Raw genomic sequence first — 20,258 nt, 5'->3', positions numbered from 1 at the left:
AGCCATGTGTGCGGATTTGGTGCAGGACGCCCTGGCTGCTTGCGCTGTGGCAGGGGAGCAAACCACGCGTCGTGGTGCATCAGCTTACGGAAGGCCATATCAAAGTACATGTAACCACTAAATTATCATTTGTACCCAAAATTATAGAATTGGGTAGTTTTGAAGGCTGAAAAACAGTGTTACAAAAGGGGGTGGGGGGGTGGGGGTGGAGGGAAAGTTCAGGAAGAGGCATGCAGGGGGAGAAAACCTCTCATCGATGTTTTCAAGCAGTGGAACTGCCCCGTGAGAGTAGCATGTGCTAAATGAAAGGCTAGAGTGACATGCTTGCTTATGTTGAGTAAGCGCTTTGATCCCGTTGATTTTAGTGTACTGATGCGCGCTCATGCTATTTTACTCCTTGAGGTACTTGAAATGCCTGGTTTCAGTGAATCAATTGAGGAGTAATCCTGCTTAACACGAGGAGCAGCGGTATCAGAAGACAGCAAGGCTGTTTATGTAAATTCAGGTGGTCTCAAAGTATTGGGTTTCTGTCCTTTACCAGTGACTTCAGTGTTACTTATAACTGTAAGGAGGTTTAAGCATTTGTTTTCATGTGGGCAAAATCTATCATTGACTCCCTTGTAAGACAAATGGCTGTTCAGAAGCTTGCAAAGTAACGGTTTCACACTAGCTGTCCAAACGTTGTAAAAGCCCTGTGACTGTACGGGGTGTGTGACAGGCAGGAAGACTTAAAGATTTTCCTTATGACTGGAGGGTCTCAAGCCTGATCTGAAATAAAGGCTGTGTGTAAAGGACTTTCAGAACACATACAAAGCAACTGAAAAACAAAGGTGGGTGATGATCTGTGGGACTTCCCTTGTGCAGGTGTGATGTAGTTGCACCCAGAGATGCGCTGGGGTGGCAAGTGATGCTGTCCTTCCCTTCCAAGTCAGGAGCCAAACTAGCAAGAGGCTCCCGTGAGCCCCTACAGCATGTCACAGGGCAAGCGTGCTGCTCCACAGGGAGGAGAGGGTTTTGCCTGAAAGGATAAACACGCCATCACCAAGGCTAGTGAAAATGTCAATTCAGTGTCATACAGGTTAGCCCAGGCACCGTCCATCAGCGTGCCTGCAGCTTTTGAAGTCTTAATTTATGTTCCAAGCCCCAAACAGCTAAGATCAGCTCATGGGAAAGAATACAGTGGTGTTCCAGTTAGTGGCGTTGTTTAACAACCTCATTTACAAGGGACTTGGAGATGGTCCGGTGGGATAGCCCACGTGCATGTGCCTGAGGACAGGCAGCCCGAGCTGCCCCCTGAGCTCAGCAGGACTGTCCTACAACTCTCCCCTGCCCAAAACATACACACTCCCTCCCAATAATTGTTTTATTCAGATGTTGCCGTGACATCGGCCAAAAAATCCAAGGGCCTTTGAGAGACACTGATATTGTAGGTGGCTAAGTATGTTAAAAGTGCATTTGGCTACTGCCCTGTGTCAGAGCTATTCCTTTTCCTCTACCTAGTGTTGCATTGCTACTCTGGAGGCTCCGATCATATCATGATTTGTGTGTGAAGAGCTGCTAGTCTCAGGGGAACTCTTCAGAAGGGAATAATTTCTTATTAAAGGGGAGATTGAAAGTCGTTTTTGGATATTACACATTGAACAGTCAATATGTAATGCACATTAAACTTGCCAGTCCCAAGTCTATTACTAATTTTCCAAAAAGGAAATTGTGGTTTCTTTGCTGCTTCTCTGCTTGGCAATTTCCTAATTTTATTCATTTCCTAGATCGTCAGTTCAGCGTTTGAGGGTTTTACAACCTCTAGAATCTCTTGTGGAGCAGGAGCACAGCATTTCATCATTGTAACATTTGCCTTCCCCCTTTCCCCAGAGAAGTTCTGATCCTGTCACCGGAGCTTTACCTGGGTGGACAGATGCTTCCCAAGGTGCCATCAGCTTTTCCCCCAGCTGGAGGCAACATAAAGATTTTCCAGTGCTTATCGTCTTTTTCTGGGAAGGTCTCATTTGAAGTTAGATCGCTGTAGACATTTTTCCCTCTGCAGTGTAAGAACTTGCTGCCTTTGAAGTCTTTGGCTTTGCCATGTCCTCCCAGCTGATGGCACATCTTCATCTCTGTAGGTCTGGACCACTGTGAGCTGCACTCGTATTTCTGCATGCTGAGGAGTGGAGATGGCACCAGAGCACCCAACCTCCTGCCGTCACTGTCTCACAGGTCTGCACGGAGGGTTAACTAAGCAATTTTCTAACAGCAACGAGTGAGAAAGTTGATGAGATATGTCCTGCGTCCTGTATACGTGTGTGTATGTATATACTTACACCTACACACAGAAATAGAGACAAAGCCCTTGTGTGTATATATATGTGTATGTATATGTCTATATATTACACAAATATATATCATCCTAGAAAATTGTGTTCCCCCCTAGCAGAGATTCTGTTCCCCCTTTTTCCCACAGCACCCACCAAGCTGTAAGTGCTTTCAAAGATGAGCGTTGAGCTTTGGGCTGGGTGGGAGGGTGATAAGCGACTTACGCAGAACTCCTTCTGGAGGTGAAAATCAAAGGAATATGCAGCTTTTTATTTCCCTGGGAAAAAAATTATGCACATTGTTCAGAAGACAAAGGCAGATCAGTAGATTGGGTATGATGGCGGTATTTGAGATCATGACTTTGGGTGCTTATTTTATCTTTTTTTTTAGTGTTATAACAGAAGTGCTGCTTGTCTGCAGTGCTGGTGCAGACAGAAGGTCATGGCTGAATCCACACCCGTTCCCTTCTCCTGAGGATAAGGCACAAGATGACTAATAAAAAGCTGTATCACCCACTTTTCGGAGCTCCAGCTTGCACCTTCTCAAAAAACCCGTACAGCTTAATAATTTATTGCACGTTTTCCCAGACCTCACCAGCATTTCCCCTGCTGTGGCAGAATGGACCAGGTGGTGCTCAGCCCCTGGGTGGTTGGGGCTTTGGGCCCCTCCCAGGTGACCACCCCCAGACCTCCCTGTCCTGGAGGGGAGACAGCGCTCGGGGTGAGGCGCTGCCATAGCTGTGCTGCACACCTCGGTGTTCACAGGGCACGCACACCTGCCCCCGCGCCTTTGGGTTTAATTCCTGCGCGGCAGCAAGACCAGGGCTGCACTACAGTCATTTAAAGATGAGGAAAAATATTGTCACATGCATATGTATTTTTAACTGGGCATCAATTCACTTTTTGGGATCAAAATGGGTTTCCGACCCAATGTTTCGGTGCTGGGCTTGGCTCAGGCTGGCCTGGGAGCCCCAGCTGGCGTGTGCGGTTCCGGCATCCTCAGCTGACAGCAGGAGGCCATTTGCATGTTTTGCTCTTGTTCCTTGCGTCTTCGTGCCTGGAAAGCAGATAATTTTCTGGGAGATGGTAAGTGGCACTAAGAACAGAATAAGGAGACTGGAGGCAGGTCGCCTCTGTTCACGGGAAAAAGTTAATAAATGATGTGACAGGATGTTGTAGTATGAACATAACTCTCTTTTGATCTTCACCGCTGGCTTGCAAATCATGTGAATCTAAACAAATTTGATGATACCTCAATCTATTAGTGATACATGCTGTCGTTACAGGTCTTTTGCGTTTCTGTTTATAAAGTCCTATTTAACACGCAACAGTCAAACTGTCAGCGGTCAGCCAGAGAGTTATTGTTCAAACCACAGTTCATCACGTATCTTATTTCTTCCTAGACTCTTCTGAGTTTGTATCGGAATCTTTATCGTTCGCTAATGAGAGTTGTGGAGATTTGCAAAAGTGAGGTCTAGTTCACCTTGGCATTGATGAAGTGTCAGTAACGATAAATACAGCGCTTGCTTTGTGCTGGAGGAGAACTCGTTTCCTTAATGAATAAAGATATAAAGGTAATACAGAAGCTATCACAATTTTCTTTGATACATGAATTAACCTGTTATTTAACATTGCTTCTATACATTATCATCCATGGCAATTCCTGTTTGGAAGCATCCACAAGCATTTTAATGCTACCCAGTCCCCAACGGTCTCTTTCTACAGAATGAAGTGTCTATTTTTAAATATAGTCAGCCATTTAAAGTCTGTTAATATCTCATGCAACTACAGGTTGCCCCTGATTTGGTGTATAATCTTCAGTCTGTTGTCTATGGTAGTAATCACGTAGTAAATTTTGAGAACAATTAAGCATTGCCATAGCTGTCAGAGGGCATTGGTCTTCTGGGCGTCACTTTGGAGAGCCTCTGGGGCATTATCTGTGGCTCTCATCCAGACCCTTACAACAGAAGATTTCATATATAATTTTGTGAGGGATTGTTCAACAACACAGGCACAGCAGCTCGGTCTGATGGTGAAATGATAAAGTAGTTCTCAGAATGAAAATAATAATAAAAAGAAATAAATCCAGGACTCTATAAAGAAGAGGTGGTTGTGCAGAGAAAGGGCAGACTCTCCACTGTAAATACTGGAGCTGGTAGAAAGTCAAGAGTAGAGTAGGTAATGGGCCAATTGTTAATTTTAAACAGGGTTTAACTACTGGGCACTCTGTGCTGGTTGCTGCTCCATGCCAAGGGGGTGGTGGATGCTGAAGGTGATGCTGAGGAGCACAGCAGGGGGCCCGTCCCTGCCAGGCCAGTGCCAGGGGGCCAAGCCAGAGAGCCATGAAGGTTCCCTCCTGCTCAGAAAATAATTTTTGGGATAGTCGCAGGGGAGTGTGAAGTCAAAAGTTAGCATTTTAGAATAAGTGTGCAAGTCAGTGGCTTTAACTTTAGTTAGGCTCTAGGGGTATGTTTAATTCAAACTGCTATTGAGTAGAGAATTTGTTCAATAAAATGGCTAAAGTCCTGGTCAGGATGAGCCTGCCGAAAGCTCAGCTGCGGATCCGCGTCTGTGTTAATAGCATTGGCCTCACTGGTAGCAAGTTGCCATGTGTGTCTCTGCAGTTGGGAAGCTGAGCGGGCTGCATGGCTCGTACCGGCTGCGGTAACGTGCAGTGCCTGCAGTGGAGCCACACTTGCCTTTTGGGCTGCTGCCGTGACTTGCACGTGGAGGTGTGTTACCATTGACAATGGCAACAGGATGAATAAAGAGTGTCCCTGGGAGCTGGTGGCTATACGCTACCATGGATGGAGACGCACCTTGGTGCAGTGCAGCAGCAGGGCTGCGCGATGGCTTTTGTCCCAGGGCGTCCATGGGGTGCCATGAGACACTGCCCAACGCCTGTCCTCCCTGGTGCCCGCCTCGTGGAAATTCGCTGGCAAAGGGAGAGGAGGAGGAATTTCAGTTAAGGTGGGCAGGAAAGACAATTAGAGAGACTGGACCTGAACTCACATTAATTTGTGGGTGTGTGTGAATTTCTGCATGTGGCTTATCCTCCTCTGTTTTCCCCAGCACGCCCAGCTGAGCGCCTGGTGCTGGGAGGCGGAGGCAGCGTGCCTGCTGGGGTTCCTTGTCATGGTCACTGGTCGTACTGTGTGCGGGGCTAGTGTGCGGCTGACGCCCGCAGAGGTGATATATCCTAATGAAACGTGGTGGGTTTCAGCTCAGCGTTGTGCTCAACGTTGGACCATGCAGGAGTGCGTGCATTTTTCAGCCTGCTGCTCTGCTTGGTGGAAGCTGCTTAGTGGCGGGTTACAACTTGGGATCTGGATTGCAGCTCAAGAAATCAAAAGAGGCTCAGGGGGATGTCCTAATGTGAGATTATTACAAGCTGATGAACATCGAGCAAGGCTTGAATTAGAAAAGATTTTACCCCAGCTCAAAAAGTGACTTATCAGTATTTGTCTAAATTAGAGCAGAAATTGCAAATGTTTCCCAGGTGACATTTAATTTGCATAAAACCCAATAAATTCAAAGTTCACTCATCTATTATTTTGTAAAACGAGGTGCGGTGTGTTGCTCACGTTTGGCTTTGCTCTGATTTTGCTAACAAACTTGTTGCCAGTGTAGTGCAGACACGTTCAGAGGGGTCAGAAACCTCCCGCCCCACGTGCAGCCCTGGGGCAGGAGAGTTTGCATGGAATGGGGATTCAAAATGACACGTTCCCGGCTAAAAGAGTGAACCCCTATACAGAGGTGGTATGGTTTTTATAGGTTTATGCACAAATCAAAATACCTTATTTTCACCCAGTTGAAATGATTTTTTTTTTTTTCAGCCCATCACATACTATGTAGTAACAGATTGCCTCTAGGAAAAACCATCAGTGTTGAGATGTGAAAGCAGTCTCCCGCATTAATCCAGACTGATCTATATGGATTAATGTATTGATTTTTGCCTTAGATAACAGGAAAGTTTCTTGCAGAGGTGATGGGTATTATGAAGAGATGTACAGAAGCTGGTGATGCAAAGGTCTTTGTTCAGTTTGTTAAAACTCATTATGGTCTTTCTTGCATAATCTGGTATTATGCAATTTCATTAAAAAGAAAAGTTGAGTATATCTAAGGGTGGTCCCTATAATTACCAAATTTCTTTGAAAACTCAATTAAGAAGCCATCTGGCCTAGGGATTTTATTGACCTGTTACAGGCTAATTACGTTGAAAATTTAATCTTTTATGATTATCATTAGTAACTGCCCAGTGCTTTGAAAAAAACTTTTGTCTCCAAGTGTTGCCATCTTTAAATTTCAGAAAGTAATGAGGGGAATGTTTTTATAGCACTAGAGGAAATGTTCTCTTAAGAGTGAATTCCAATATATTATAAATGTAACCGAAATAAACAGTAGTCAGGAAATGTGGAAGCTTGTATTTAGAGCCCTAATTCAGAAAACACTTGAAAGGGCTTGAATACGCATGTCCTTTCCCATAAAAATATCTTGAGAGCACAGGATTTGGGGTTAGTACTTTCTGTGCTCTGGCAGACAGGAATGTCCCGTGTCCTTCCATGTGCTTCACCTCTTGGCATCCCTTCTTTGTGCAGGCACCTGCAGGCTAGAAATGAAAGCAAACTTACAGACCAGCAATTTTGGGAAGAATATTGTTGGCCTGTGGTTTTCATCTTGATTTTGTTTCATGTCTGCACGTTGCTGGTGCTTCCCTGTAGCTGCTGAGCTCCTGACCCACTGAGCAGCACCAGCTATATGAGCATGGTCAGATCAGCTTGATGAAGCCTTCCTTGGGAATAATGAATCTACATGTGAAGTAGGAATGGAAATCCATGTTATTTTGAATTTTAGGTGATGGCTGGGGAAGTGCTCAGTCTGCCTGTTCTGCTGGAGCAACAGCCAGGGATGCTGGAGGAACGTGCCACCATGCTGCTTCTGCTCCCTGGTCTGGTTTATGCCTGTGGGAGCTTCAAGCATGCCTTTGGGTTGTAGCCTAAGGGTGTATCGCAGCCTGCCCAAGGAGGGTGAAACCCCACTCAGGTCCCAGAGCTGGAGAACCCAGGCGTCAATCTCCCTGCCCATCCCACGCATCCCATCTAGGCAGCATTGCTGGGTCAGTCCAGGGTGTTTTGGCTTTGGGCAGGCCGAGTCCAACCCATCCCCACCAGTCACGAGGAGACGGCGTTTCCTTGCTGGGACACCCTCTGGAAAGCTCCATCCCCCCTCTCGCTCCTTTGGCTCTGATGATTTTCCATCCTGCCCTTGCATCCCGTAAAGAGTTCCTCCATCATCTCACTATTAATTATGGATAGCATGCCAATATTCTTGAGTGTAAACCAATTAAAATAAATTACATTCAGGTGGGCATTAGGGCATATCGCTTTCATTTCCCTGAAGCATCTCGCAGCGCTTGTCAGCGGGCGACAGCTCCTTCCTCCCCGGGGATTTTCTCTTGCACGGAGAGCTTCCCGTCGTGGCTCTTTGAAAGGGTTATTTCCACCGCTGGTTGTTTCTTAGCACGCACCTTCTCGCTGCTCGTCGCTTTGGAGGCATATCGATACGAGGCAGCTGATGGCCATCGCTGATAACCCGGGGCCGGCTGGGCGATAGGGGAAGTTTTTACATTGGCTCTTCCACAAACGGGTGGATTCTGGCAATTTATTAAGCGCTGTAAGGAAAAAGTTTTCCATCCCACTTACACTTATGAGGACAGACACTTCTGTGTAAGCAATAATTTATCAAAGGAAAGTACTGCACTAACCTAGTATCATTTGTTAAACCCATGTTGCCTTATATCCCGTTTTCCGGCTGTTCGTGCCTTTTAAAAATCTCTTTTGATGTCTCACATATATCTGAGTCAGACTAAGAGGTCCCAATCTCTTTCCCTTTGTGGCTTAGATATAAATGATGCATTTGGAATTCTTCAGTGAAATATGTAAAACCTCGGTTTACCAGATAACAGCATGAGATGCTGAGTTCCAAGCTTGTTTTAGGATTTATTGGATTAAAAAAAAATATTTACCTATTAATGACTTATTATCCACTGGAGTCCTTTAATATGAATTACTATTACCAAAGAAGTACTATTTTATCTGGGTTTGCAGTTAGCCTTCCTCCATTGGCTCCTTAGTGCAGCTAATTTAGCAAAATTGCATTTAAATGAGTCCCTGATGAGAGACCCAGAGTTCACATTTTTCTTTTAATAGACATGTTAGTCTTCCTGCATGCTAAAATTCCATAAATGGCTCTTTACTCCTCACATGCGAGACAGCTATTATATATCAGCCGGTGCATTATATTCCTGGCCTCACCTTGGGGAATTACCGAGTAGGCATGGCGCTGCTTTGAGCTGAAAGACAGGCTTTTTAAATTGGATAATTTATATTTATATAGTGGTCGGTATCCTTTATCCGAGAAGCCTTGTAAAAAAAGCTTCTTTCAACAAAGTTAATTTAAAAAAATAAATTAATTCAATACAGGTAAGATTATGTTTTTTCTTCAGGCTGAAGCCTTTGAAAGTTAAATTGTTTTAATTTTGGGCTTGCTGTTGCCAGCCTGTTATGTAGTCCTGTGAAATCCTGCTGCTGGTGCACAAAATACTTCAGCTGGTGAAAATACGGGGATGATGCAGGGGTTCTCTCCCCCCCAGCCTCAGTGTGACTCCTGTGCAGTTCTGGCTGGAGGGGAAAAGCCGTGGGAGCACGGCGGGTGGATGTGTTGGTTCTCTGGGCAGGGCGGTAGGTGGGGGCCAGCTGGGATAAGGGGCCGGAGCCACAAAGTCCTCTGAAGGGTTTTGCACCATCTTATGTGTCAGAGGAGCATCTGCTCTGCAGGGCCCTTGGGCTGCAGCAGCCCTGGGACTGCTTTAGTAGCAAAAGTTGTAAGTCAGTTAAAATACTCCTCTTACTCCTGCCTGGCCGGTGGAACTCTGCAGCTGCTTTTTGGTGCTGGGAGGAAAAAAATCCCTAGCTTTTCTCTAGTGGTTCCTACCCACGGCAGTTTAATCTGGATTCTGTGCGTTGCGGGATGCAGTATTTTCTGTGAGTGCAGTGCAGTGTGCTGCAAGAACCAGCCTTTACTGCGATGTGCTTAATTCTCTGCCCTTAGGGTGAGCAACAAGAACATGTTTTGGTTCTAACTGCTCAGGCGCAGGCCTTGTGTCACCTGCAGCTGTCTGTAGAAATGTGCAGAGGAATTTGCCTTCGATACGTGAAGAAAAAATAGTAGGGCGGTCGCCTGTTTGCAAGAGGGGCTTTGCATCCTTGTGGGACTTACTTCTTTTGAGATGGTCCTTGGCAGAGACAAAATGATCTAAAAGTGGCAGGTTTTTAAAATTTTCTGTCTGAAGCAGCTTACACTGAATTTAGTTAATAAAAAAATAAATTTATGTTAGTGACGTGATTTTCTTACTTGTGACTACAACATCTGTGCTATTGATATTTGCAGACTTGTTTGCAAAGCTCTCGTTTAAGGCAAGGCTCTCTGTTCTGTAACATTTGCAATTTTAGGGGTTTCTCTTGCCCCGAAAGCTGTGCTGCTGCTGCACGTCGGATGGGTTGCCAGAGGTGGATTGACGAGAGATGCTGGTAAGTAACTGGGATGCATGGGGCTGGGCAGCAGACAAGCCTGAGTCCCATCGTCACCCCATGGATGTTCTTTGCACAAAATCCTTGAAGTGGGAGCCTCGCATCAGTTGTGGGAAGTAGTGGCCAAGTCCTTCATTACTTGAAAAATGCAAATGAAGGCAAAGTGTGGGTGGAAATGGGGGGTTTCTGTTTATTTTATTCATGGCATGAATGCCATATTTCACATAGATGGGCAGTGTCATGTCCCCTTGTACCTCAGTGTCACCTGAGCAGTCTCCCGAGGAGAAAATGCTTAAGTTGTCCCTGTAACGTCAAAACCTCTCAGGCAGACGGTAGAGCTGCAGCAAATGTTTTGGCTGCTGCTCCTGGCCCAGAAAAAAGGGAGGGTATGGGTCAGGGGAAATATTTTATGAATTCCTATGAATTTTGGTTAAATACTTCTGGTTGGGAAAAAATCTACACAAAAAATTTCGTTTTGATATTTCAGAGAAAAAAATTAATTTGATTTTATTTTTTACTATTCCAATTTGTTTTATTTCTAGTGCAACCATCCTGTATGTCAAGTGCTGGTATTGATCACAGAGTTCTCGTGATCCATGTTAAATTGGCTTTGGCAGATGCTGATGTCTATATAAAAAAGAGAAAATACAGCCACAGCCTGCTTCAAAGAGGGACTTTGGTGGTGTTGGCTTTTCTGCCCAGGGGACTTCTCCGGCAGCCTCCGGTGGCCCTTTATGGTTCAGTTACACATTGCCACCAGGACGATGCTGTGCTGCTGTTGAGATCTTTCCTGCAGTGTACATGCTCTGCCACTTGCCATGTGCTCCAGGGAATGCAGGTAAATCTCCCCTGCTCCTTATTTTTGGGGTTTCCTGTATGTCTTGAATACCCTGCTGGCAGCGGAGCTGCTTGTCGTGGTGAGCCTTTCGGAGGAGGCTCCCCATCGATGCCATCCAGGCTCCTGCCACAGCGCATCAGTCAGGTCCAGGCGCAATTAGTGATAATCCAAGGTTTTACTTTGTTTAGACTGATGCAATCTTTTAAATTTTATAAATCAGAAGAGACCATTTATCTTATTCCCCAGGCACCACTAATGACCAATTAAAAACCGTAATTAACTGGAGCAAACCCATGAGAAATTGCAAGGCAGCAGAAACGCAGCTCCCAGCCACCTGGAAGAGCATCTCCCCCCACACTTGCACCCTGCGGGCTGGCCTGAGAAGGGGGCTGACACAGGCAACATCATGGCTTTTTGTTGCTGTTTGCTCTCCAACATAAAGGGTTAGTATATAAATAAGATGTTTCATTTTTCTAGATTAATTTTAGCTCAAAATTCAGAAAGAAGGATGCTTCGGTTGGTATTACTAAAGCAGTAGAGCCAAGGAGCAGAGCCGCCCTGAACAGCAAGGGGTACCTACGCCTATATACAATGATGTATATACTCAGTTATTCAAGGGCTTTGTCTCTCAACAGCAGCCAAACCCCCCAAACCTTTCATTGATGCAACACGAGCATTTACCCACGCGCAAGACTTGATGTTCCCTTGCAAGGCTTTGGTGTCTCAGCTGGCTGTAATCCCGGGACTCCTGAAGGTACAGGCTGGAAAGGGTGGTTTAAAGAACCTAAATCGTGTCGGTAGGAAACAGGACGCTATTTTGACATTTTTCCATTCATTCCTACTTCACAGCGACAGATGTGCTGTCTGGATTTGATCTGAGCTCTACAGGAGTCAGTCGGGATTGCGCTTTAAAAGAGCAAAGGCATCTTGCCGTGCAGCCTACGGAGAGACAAGCGCCGCGCTTTGCCGGGGCTTCTGCTTGTCTTGCACAGCGCAAGGATGTTCAAAATAAACATTTTTGAGATAAACGAGTTTCTTAAATGTATCACTCAAATTACTGTTGATCATTACTCTGGGAAGCCTCTTGAATGAAAAAAACAAGCACTGCAAAGCTTTAAATAAAGCAGGATTCAGAATAAAATCAGAAAGGGAAGTATAGCTGAGATCGGGCTTGGGCAGAGCCATTAATTAAAAATGACAGTGAATAAAAGGGAGAGGAATGACAGCACCGCTTTTAAAGAGAAATTAATGTGAATCTGCATGATTTCTGCTGCTTTTTCTAGGCAGGCTGGGCTTGGCACCATACGCCTCTGCTCTGGGACTGTGAAGGGGGTTTGTGCTACAAATTTGTTGGTTTTAGAAGAGAGATGGTGAAAATGTACCGTTATTTTAAAAAATGTGGAGGCTAGAGTTGGACCAATAAATATATAACAGACTGAACCAGGAACAGTATCGGGGGAAATGACTTCTAAATTAGCCATGATATTAGAAGAATAATTAAACAGTATTTACTTAAAATTATAGCCAATAACTTTTTTTATGTTGTGATTAATTAAATTCTAAGATTTCCTCATACTCTCTGCATATATTAAACATGGAAATTAATTTTCTCTAACCAACTCATTAAGGTCCTGAAATGCTGTGTATTCCACTTTAATCAGTTATTCTTTACTTTGCATTGTAAATCTTTACATGCACAGCAATCAGCCTGAGCTCCCAAACAGAGCCAGTGGGGAGCTGCGAGTTACGGTCGAAGCCACTTACCTCCGGTTCTGTATGGGAAGTTCTGGCTCTGTGGCTTCTGAGAAAATAAAACCAGTTCCCATTGAAGGCATCAGCTGTTTTTTGAACATTGGGTTTTGGTCATCTACCAGGTAGGACCGAAAGGGTGATTTCACACCACCAATGTGCAGGCACTGAAGTTACCTGCTGATGTAGATGGGAGCATCCAAAGCCATCTCCAGGTGCTTTCACGCCAAAATCCAGTATTTGCTATTTGCCAGGCGTTTCTATGTGGAATCATTTTCTTTTAAAATAATTTTTTAATCATATAATTTTATCTGAATGCACAGATGCTTCTCTCTCATGCATGCAATAGGTGAATTCCCTGTTTTCATCCAGACAAGGAAATCTGAAGCGAAATCTGAGGCCTGAAAGCGGTGAGTGCTGGGGGAGCTGGGGCTGGGCTCTGCAGCCTGGGTACATCACATCCTAGCGGAAAAGGTGGGGTTTTGTGTGTGTGTGTACCACTTGGCCCCCCATCCCCTTCCCCTGGCAAAACAGGAGATGATACCAGCACCTTCATGGGTGCTAGGATACTGCATTTTCCAGGCTTAAAATAAACCCAGCCATTTTCAGAGTTATTGCTCTGCACAGATACCCTCGTGTGATAGCGCTGCAGTGAGCCGCATCCAGGATTCGTTTCCTGTTGGATAAATACGCCTGGAAGCAAATCAGCGCGGGCGGGATGAGACAACTTCTGCTTAGTACAATATTTGAATTAGACAGTTCAATAATTGCATCCTTAAATATATTAAAGTCTGTTTCTTGAAATTTGGTGAAGGCTGTTGGAGCCGTCCAGTAGCTTTTGTTTGGCTGTAGTATCTTAAGAGTTGAAATCCCAAACACATACAGTACTAAGAGACTGCTGAAAATTTCCAGCAAGCGTTTCCACGCTAATTAGCTCCCCAGAGGTATGAGATTTGAGCAGAGGGAGCCAGCTTTGCTCTTCTTTTCCATTGGCATTCAGGGAGTGTCGAGCTTAAAATCTCGAGCCATAGCTGATTGCCATAAATGATTAATATGCTATTTATAGGATAAAATTTCTTCAGTATACAATAGGTGCATTTTAGTCAGCCTTTCAAGGCTCTTCAAACTAGATTACAGTGAGAGGCTGCTTGTTAGGTCTGGTGCTGGTCAAAAGCCTAAACCAGTTCAACACGTAGCCTTACAGCGACGATGTGTTGACACAGCTATACAGCATGCATCCTGTCTGATGATGTCAAGGACAGACCTTACCCGTCCCTTCTCTTTGACAGGTGACATTGCCCCAGCTGTGGCTCGGGAGGAGTTGCCTGTACCACAGATACACCCTGGAGAAGAGGCGTGAGATGTGCCTGCCTCCTGTCCGGAGAGCTGGGGGTGCTGGGGAGCATCCTGCTCCAGCTGGACCACCCCACTGCTGCCCTGCCTGGGCAGCCAGGGCCAAAGCACCACAGCTCGTAAAACACAGCAGAAATACAGTTGGCTTCAGCAGATGGGAACTGCTTCTTCGGAAAAAGCTGGTTAAACCATATTGTCCCTAGTTAAATTCTATGTCTATACATGTATGGCTGGATATATATTTAGTAGACCACATTGCGTATCTCTTATCCAACTAATTAGTTGGGTGAGAAAAATACTCCTTTAACTTTGTTGATTTAATTCCTGGTTTTCAGGCTATTGACAAGAGGGTTCACAGGCATTTTGGGTGAGGCATGGGAACACAGGAGCTCCTGGGTTTTGGCTGCCTGGCTGCCTTAAAATCTGCTAGCTGGGCAGAGAGCCCTCATTATTTAAAGAAGCAAGTAGGAATTAAGCAGATTGGATACAGGCAACTTGCACAGACCCTCGCTTTCACAGTTATAGCTGTAGCATCCTTCCTGCTCTACCAGGCACCAAGCAGGAACCAGCTCTTCTTCCTTTCCATCTGCTGTCCTGAGGTCATCCATCAAACCCTTGCCATGGTCGTGCTGCTGGGCCATCAGCTGGTGGGAGCGCGGGGAAGGGCAGGCACGGCTCCTGGGGAGCGCAGGGGGGGTTGCCTGTGCGGAGAGGGGAGGGAGGGCGGCCGGAGCACAGCAGACCAAATAACATCATGGAGAAATGGGTTTTGGAGGCGTGGAGAAGCACCGAGGGTTGGTTTTCTCCTCTTGGTATTGGACTTGGGAACCAACTGAGGAATGTACTGCCCAGTGCAGGAACTGTCAAGCTTTCCAATTTCATTTTGTGCTCAGAAATCAGGGTTTCTGGCAGAGAGCAGATGCACGTGTGCCTCTGGTGTGGCACGGTGGGAGGCAGTCATGCAGCCTGCTGGGGAGTGTTTCACGGTGCCTTGCAAACTTTCTTGAAAAAGGCTTAGAGATGTAATATTTGAGATGGATTTTCTCTTTTTTTTTTTTTTCTTCACTCGGGGTAGAATGTGGCAAGTTTAACTCTTGCAAGGCATTATCTGCAGGATCTGTACAATGTCTGACTCGTGGCAGCTGCAGGGCAGGGCAACATGCAACCTTTGGAAAATCCAAGTTTCCCAGTAATTCCGTTCATTCCTCCTTTAAACAAACTGATGGTTAAAAAAAATCGGTGTCTTTGCAGTGGTTGTCAAACAGCAGCACTCAGGCTTCATTTGCAGGAATAGGTGAATATTTATTTCCTAATTAACAGTTAATTATGAAATCAAAAAGGCTTTTAAAAACTAGGTCTGCTGTAAGTAGGAGGGAGAGCTATCACTGCTCTGCATGGATGGTGGTCACCTTACCCGTGAGGGGCTCAGAGTGTGCCGAAGTCCCCTGGGACCCCCGGCAGGGCTGAAGGGAGGGCATGGGGAGGGGAGGCACTGCGCTCTGCATCTGATGGCGCTGAGATGTTAATAGAAAATAGATCGTCCTTACCTGAGCTATAATTAGCCGACTGAATTATATTAAACCACAGTTATTTTAATTTCTGATAAAAATTGGATAATAAAAATTTGGTCTTTTTTTAATGGTGCATTATTATCTTACAGATAGGGTAATTCGGCTTATTAATTATTCCAAGATACCCAGAGCTTCCTTTTTTTAAGAAGAAAATCCACATTTCTTTTTTTTTTCCATAATCTTGTCTAGGACAGATTAGTAAAAGTTGCTACTGTAGGTCTTGTGTAACTGTATTTTGCTGCGAAGTCTCATTTGGGATCCCTTGGAGGGGGCAGCAGCCTGTGGCCGCGGGGTGTTGCTGCGGTGGGACCATGACAGCCCATGCCGGGGACGGGGAGAACCCACAGCCCCACTGGTCCCAGCCTTAGGCAGGTGCCAATGCACCCAGTTCAGGTCCTATGTCTGGAGGAAGGCGCAGCAAGCATCATCAGCTGCATAAAAAATTTTGGGGCTGATGTCCAGGCAGAAATTCACTTCCATGAGGAGCCACCCGGTCTTAGATGGTGAGACCAGAGGAAAATCCTTTTCCCTCTCTGCACATGGATTCGTGCACGAGATGGCTCATCCATGGTAGGCAGATGGTCGCAAGATTGCTGTTTACTCTGCTATTTCTTTCTTCTTCTGAATTGTTTTTATTTTAGTATGTGAGCAAGTCATGACGAAAAAAACCAGGTTAACCCCCAAATCCTTCTATCAGAGTGCGTAGAGCCGAGCTGAGCGGTGCGGCAGGCACAGGGCATGCCTGGGTCAGGGCAGTGGCAGCTCTGCCACAGACCTCCTTTCTTCTCTTTTTTCCATAAGCAAATGATGGAAATGAGATTTGGGATCTTGCTAAAGCACTTGGCTCAAAGAGCAGCTTTCTAGTGATCTTGTTATTTGAGGGAGAAATTGAATTTTTCTCTAACCAATATTATTCAGATTAGATACGCACCTTTTTATGGACATAACTTCAGAGTTGTTATAAAAGATGAGCATGCCTGGAAATCGAAATGTAAACCAAAGACTGAACTCGGGAATGCTGCTAAGGAAGCTGTGTGTGTGTGTGCACTGCCTGTAAATTTTTGGCACTGGAACTGGGTTTTGACATCATGGGAGGAGTGCAAATGACTCATTTTAATTTGTTATTATACAAATTTATATAAATCATATCACTCCCTGCAAAGCTGCTCAAAAAAGGGAGAGGGTGTTTTTTAGTCAATCATCTGCTGTTATAAATTGAAGGGAACTTTGTGAAGTGTCTAAAGGCAGAAATCTAATGCTCTGACAAGGGAAACCTCGAGTGCACAAAATGGATGTGTAACAGAGACCTTAAAGGCGCTTCAGGCCAAAGTGTTTTGAGTTCTGTCTTTGCCGTGAGAAAAACAGTTGCATGTCAAGCTACATGAGGAAGTGCTGGAGCTGGAAGTTACAGCTGTGCTGGCGTGGTGCTTGGGATGCCCTGGCGATGAGAAGTGATGTGCACAGCAGGCTGTCAGACAGCAAATACAAAACCAGCAAAAAATCCCAAACCCCAACCTCACGTGACATTAGCTCCAAGCAAAACATGCTTCATCAGCTCAGCAACTTTCATTACCTATTGGTAATGATCTCTCTTCAGTCACAGGGAGACAGAGGACAAATTAAAATATAAAAATTACTGAGCATGTTATACATTTCAGACATTGAGTGCGGTATGTAATTTAGGCAGAATCCGGCTCAGAAATATCCCTTGTACAGCTAATATCCACACGCTGGCTCTCTGCGACCACTCGCTCCTCTGCCCAGCCCCTCGGAGCGTGTAACTCTAACAGATTATGGCAGCTTCAGCATCTTCCCAGTCAAAAAAGTGCGTGTTTCTTTTCATATGCCAAAATATTTGACATAAATGCGGATTCGAAAAGCACAAATGTAGCAACAGGACAAGAATCTTTCCCAATATTTACTTGTGATCACTGCGAGGCGATGCTGGTTCTGCGTGGTGGGATGGTGGACGTCAGGAACTGCACGTGGAAAGGTCTTGTGGTGCAAAGAAGTAATTTTGCGAGTTAATTTGGTGAAATCCAGGGTTGTTTGCACTGGGATGAAAGCTGTCCCCGGCTCTCCCCCCGGTGTGGAGCTGTTGTTTTGGGGGCATGCTTTAAAATTGATGGACTCTTGCCCAAAACCCAGGAGTATTTTCCTGCAGTGCAATTACTCCTCAGGTTAAATCCTGCAAGTAGTAGGAGATTTTTTTATTTAATCTCGATCCTTAGGAAGGACCATTGATCATCCGGTCTGACCTTTCTTCATCCCAGGCCATTAAGCCTCACACGGGTGCCTCTGTTGTAAGCCCACAGACATCAGTTAGACCCGAGTATTACAGTCCTTGGGAAACTCTGTGCCGCCGGAGTGTGAGGCACCCGTACAGGCAGGGAGCAGGGGAAATAGGATACATGATCCTACCTGTCCTGAGTCTCCCGGGTTTCACTTTGTACAATCAGAGATTTCATTAATTTTTACAGCCCTGATGTGTTTTCTTAATTTTTGGGGTGGTTGCTTGCTGGATGTTCAAACTGGCTGCCTCAGTCTTCAGGACCATTCCTGCCATGACAGCAAGAAGAGCTGGGGAAGCTGCTGGTGCTACATGTGGAAAATTGGAGAGAGTGTGAGCAAGCAAGAGCAGCTATCGCTTATGCTCAGGGTAGGAAAATTAAAATAGGATGCAGGAAATGTGATGCAATCTGCCAGTGAAAGTATTTCTCGGGTGATCGGCAGAGGTGAGCAAAGATGCATGGAAAAGCAAACTTGCCACAAAAAATATTCCAGCAAAAGATGGGTTAAACGCAGAGGATTCCAAATTGAAAAGAAGGAAAAAAAAAAAAAAAGATAATTTGGGGTGAAACTTAGGGAAATGGATAAGAAAGTGGGTATACATGAGAACATGGAGGAATTGTTAGCAAGTCACTGGATTCATATGAAGAAACACAAACCCAAGGAGGGGTGAGCAGCCAGGTGCTGTCCTCACCTGCCCGGCTCCCCCCTGCCCTCCCCAGCTCAGGGCCACGCTCCCGGGGTGGCTGCCGCCGGCACCTTCCTCTTCGTTACCGCTTTATTAATAAATAAGGGAGTGGGGCTTTGCTGCTGCTCTGTGTGCACGTCAAAGCAGGCTTGCTGTAAATTCAAACCCTGCCAGCTCAGCCTGGCCTTGGGAATGCAAACTTTGTTCTGCATCCACTTGCGCCAGCAATGAGATCCCTGGCCGAGAAGCTGGCGGGTGTCTGTGCTGGTGGGTGAGGCAGCCAAGGAGGCAGCTGGCCCCACCACAGCATCCCAGCCTCACCGCGGGATCCTGCTGGGAAGCAAAGCACATTTTTTAACCAGGTTCCCAGAGCATCGGCAGGACGGCTGAAACCTGTCTGCCTCTGCATCAGTCTTCAGTTCCCTGCGTTCGTGGTGCCAGGCTGTGCTTTGCTCGGTAATGTCAGTCCAGGTCAGAGGCCGAAGAAGCCATCAGCCCCGCGATCGAGGTGGAGTTTGCTAGCAGGTTCAGCAAAAGTGTCCAGAACCAGCCGGAACGCGATGGTACACACGGGCTCCAAATCACCAGATTTGCCTTCAACAGCAACAGTGCCCAGGCCAGTTTCTTCATGTCCTGATCTCCCCGGCTTTGTTAGAAGTACTGCCTTTAGCTTGTACTAACGGTGCTATTAAAAGCTGGGTTATCTGCCAGTGTAAATGCCTGGTAAGAAATGCAGATGTGCAATGCAAAGTGGAGAGTAAGCTTTGGGCAGAGCTTTCAGCTGACATTTGGGAGCCCTGCCATGGCAAGTTGGTGGCTCAGCCAACACTGGCAAATCTCCTGCTTCCCAGCCCACCCATGGCATTGGCTTGGCTGCAGTGTGCGTGTCCCTGGGGAAAAAATGATCCGAGATGCTGAGCAGGACACCCAGCCGGGCCCAGGACCTGCACCCTGCAGCGGGGCTGGGGGTGGCCGTGGACCAGGCTGTGTTTGCCCAGCGCTGCCACCCCGCTGCAGCGTGCCGCCGCCTTCGGAGACAAAAGGAGGTGGGTACAGGAGAAGAGAAAAGGAATTATTAAAAAAACCCCGCCTTTGTGCTTATCCAGATGGCAGATGGAGGTGGCCAGTGATTACCAAACGCAGCCACATTCCCAGCGCTGGGTGGTGGGGACAGCCTGGCCCCGGCGGCCATATGTGCCTTGCTGAACTTGACATTGACACAGCTGGGCACAGCTGGCACCTCTTGGCCGCTCTGTCTGCAGGGCTGGAACTGAACGCGGGAGATGGACCAAATGTTGTAGCATCTCTGACGATAAGGACATTCCAGCTTCTATAGAGCCAAAAATACGTGGCAAATATTTTGCTCTTTGTCACAGAGCGATTCTGCCTTCCTCGGCATCGCCTCCTGTGTCACTAATGAATTCTTGTTTGTTTGTTACTGTTTGATTTTCTTCCCACAGAGGACTGATTTATTAATAGGAAGAAAACAAGCAATAAAGAATCCCTCCAGCTATTTAACTTAGCTTGACTTCTTACTCTTCTTTGTTAGCTAAATTAAAAACAATCCAAATCTACGGGAACCTTACTTCTAATACGGGGAGCTGTAATTATTAGCAGCTATATTTACCAAGACACTGTCTGAACTTGTAACCAGATTTTAAATGAGTGCATTATCAGGGCAGGGAATAAAAGAAGCTGAATTCAGTTACGCAGTTTAACCCACACTGTGTGGAGCCTCTTTTCCCTTTTCATGCCAAGAAAGTGTTTATTTACCAATTTTTCATGAGTTGACATTCACTTTGCATACACAACTGCAAAATATCTATAAACACAGGAGACTGCACATCCCTGAGACGTGCTGGAGCCAGGGTTCAG

At 46.0% G+C, this 20,258-nt stretch overlaps 1 long non-coding RNA gene across 1 annotated transcript; it reads left to right on the top strand.

The window, feature by feature from the left end:
• The first annotated feature begins 219 nt into the window (after positions 1-219).
• Positions 220-18,747, top strand: LOC106112079 (uncharacterized). The gene is made up of 7 exons (XR_008749323.1): positions 220-2,299; positions 2,698-3,392; positions 9,818-9,895; positions 10,438-10,733; positions 10,980-11,176; positions 12,832-12,892; positions 13,772-18,747. It is a non-coding gene; the product is annotated as an uncharacterized LOC106112079 (long non-coding RNA).
• The last annotated feature ends 1,511 nt before the right edge of the window (positions 18,748-20,258 follow it).

Source organism: Falco peregrinus, chromosome 12 (assembly GCF_023634155.1).
Source record: "Falco peregrinus isolate bFalPer1 chromosome 12, bFalPer1.pri, whole genome shotgun sequence".
NCBI classification, from domain to species: domain Eukaryota; kingdom Metazoa; phylum Chordata; class Aves; order Falconiformes; family Falconidae; genus Falco; species Falco peregrinus.
This window is presented reverse-complemented; position numbering and strand designations above follow the sequence as displayed.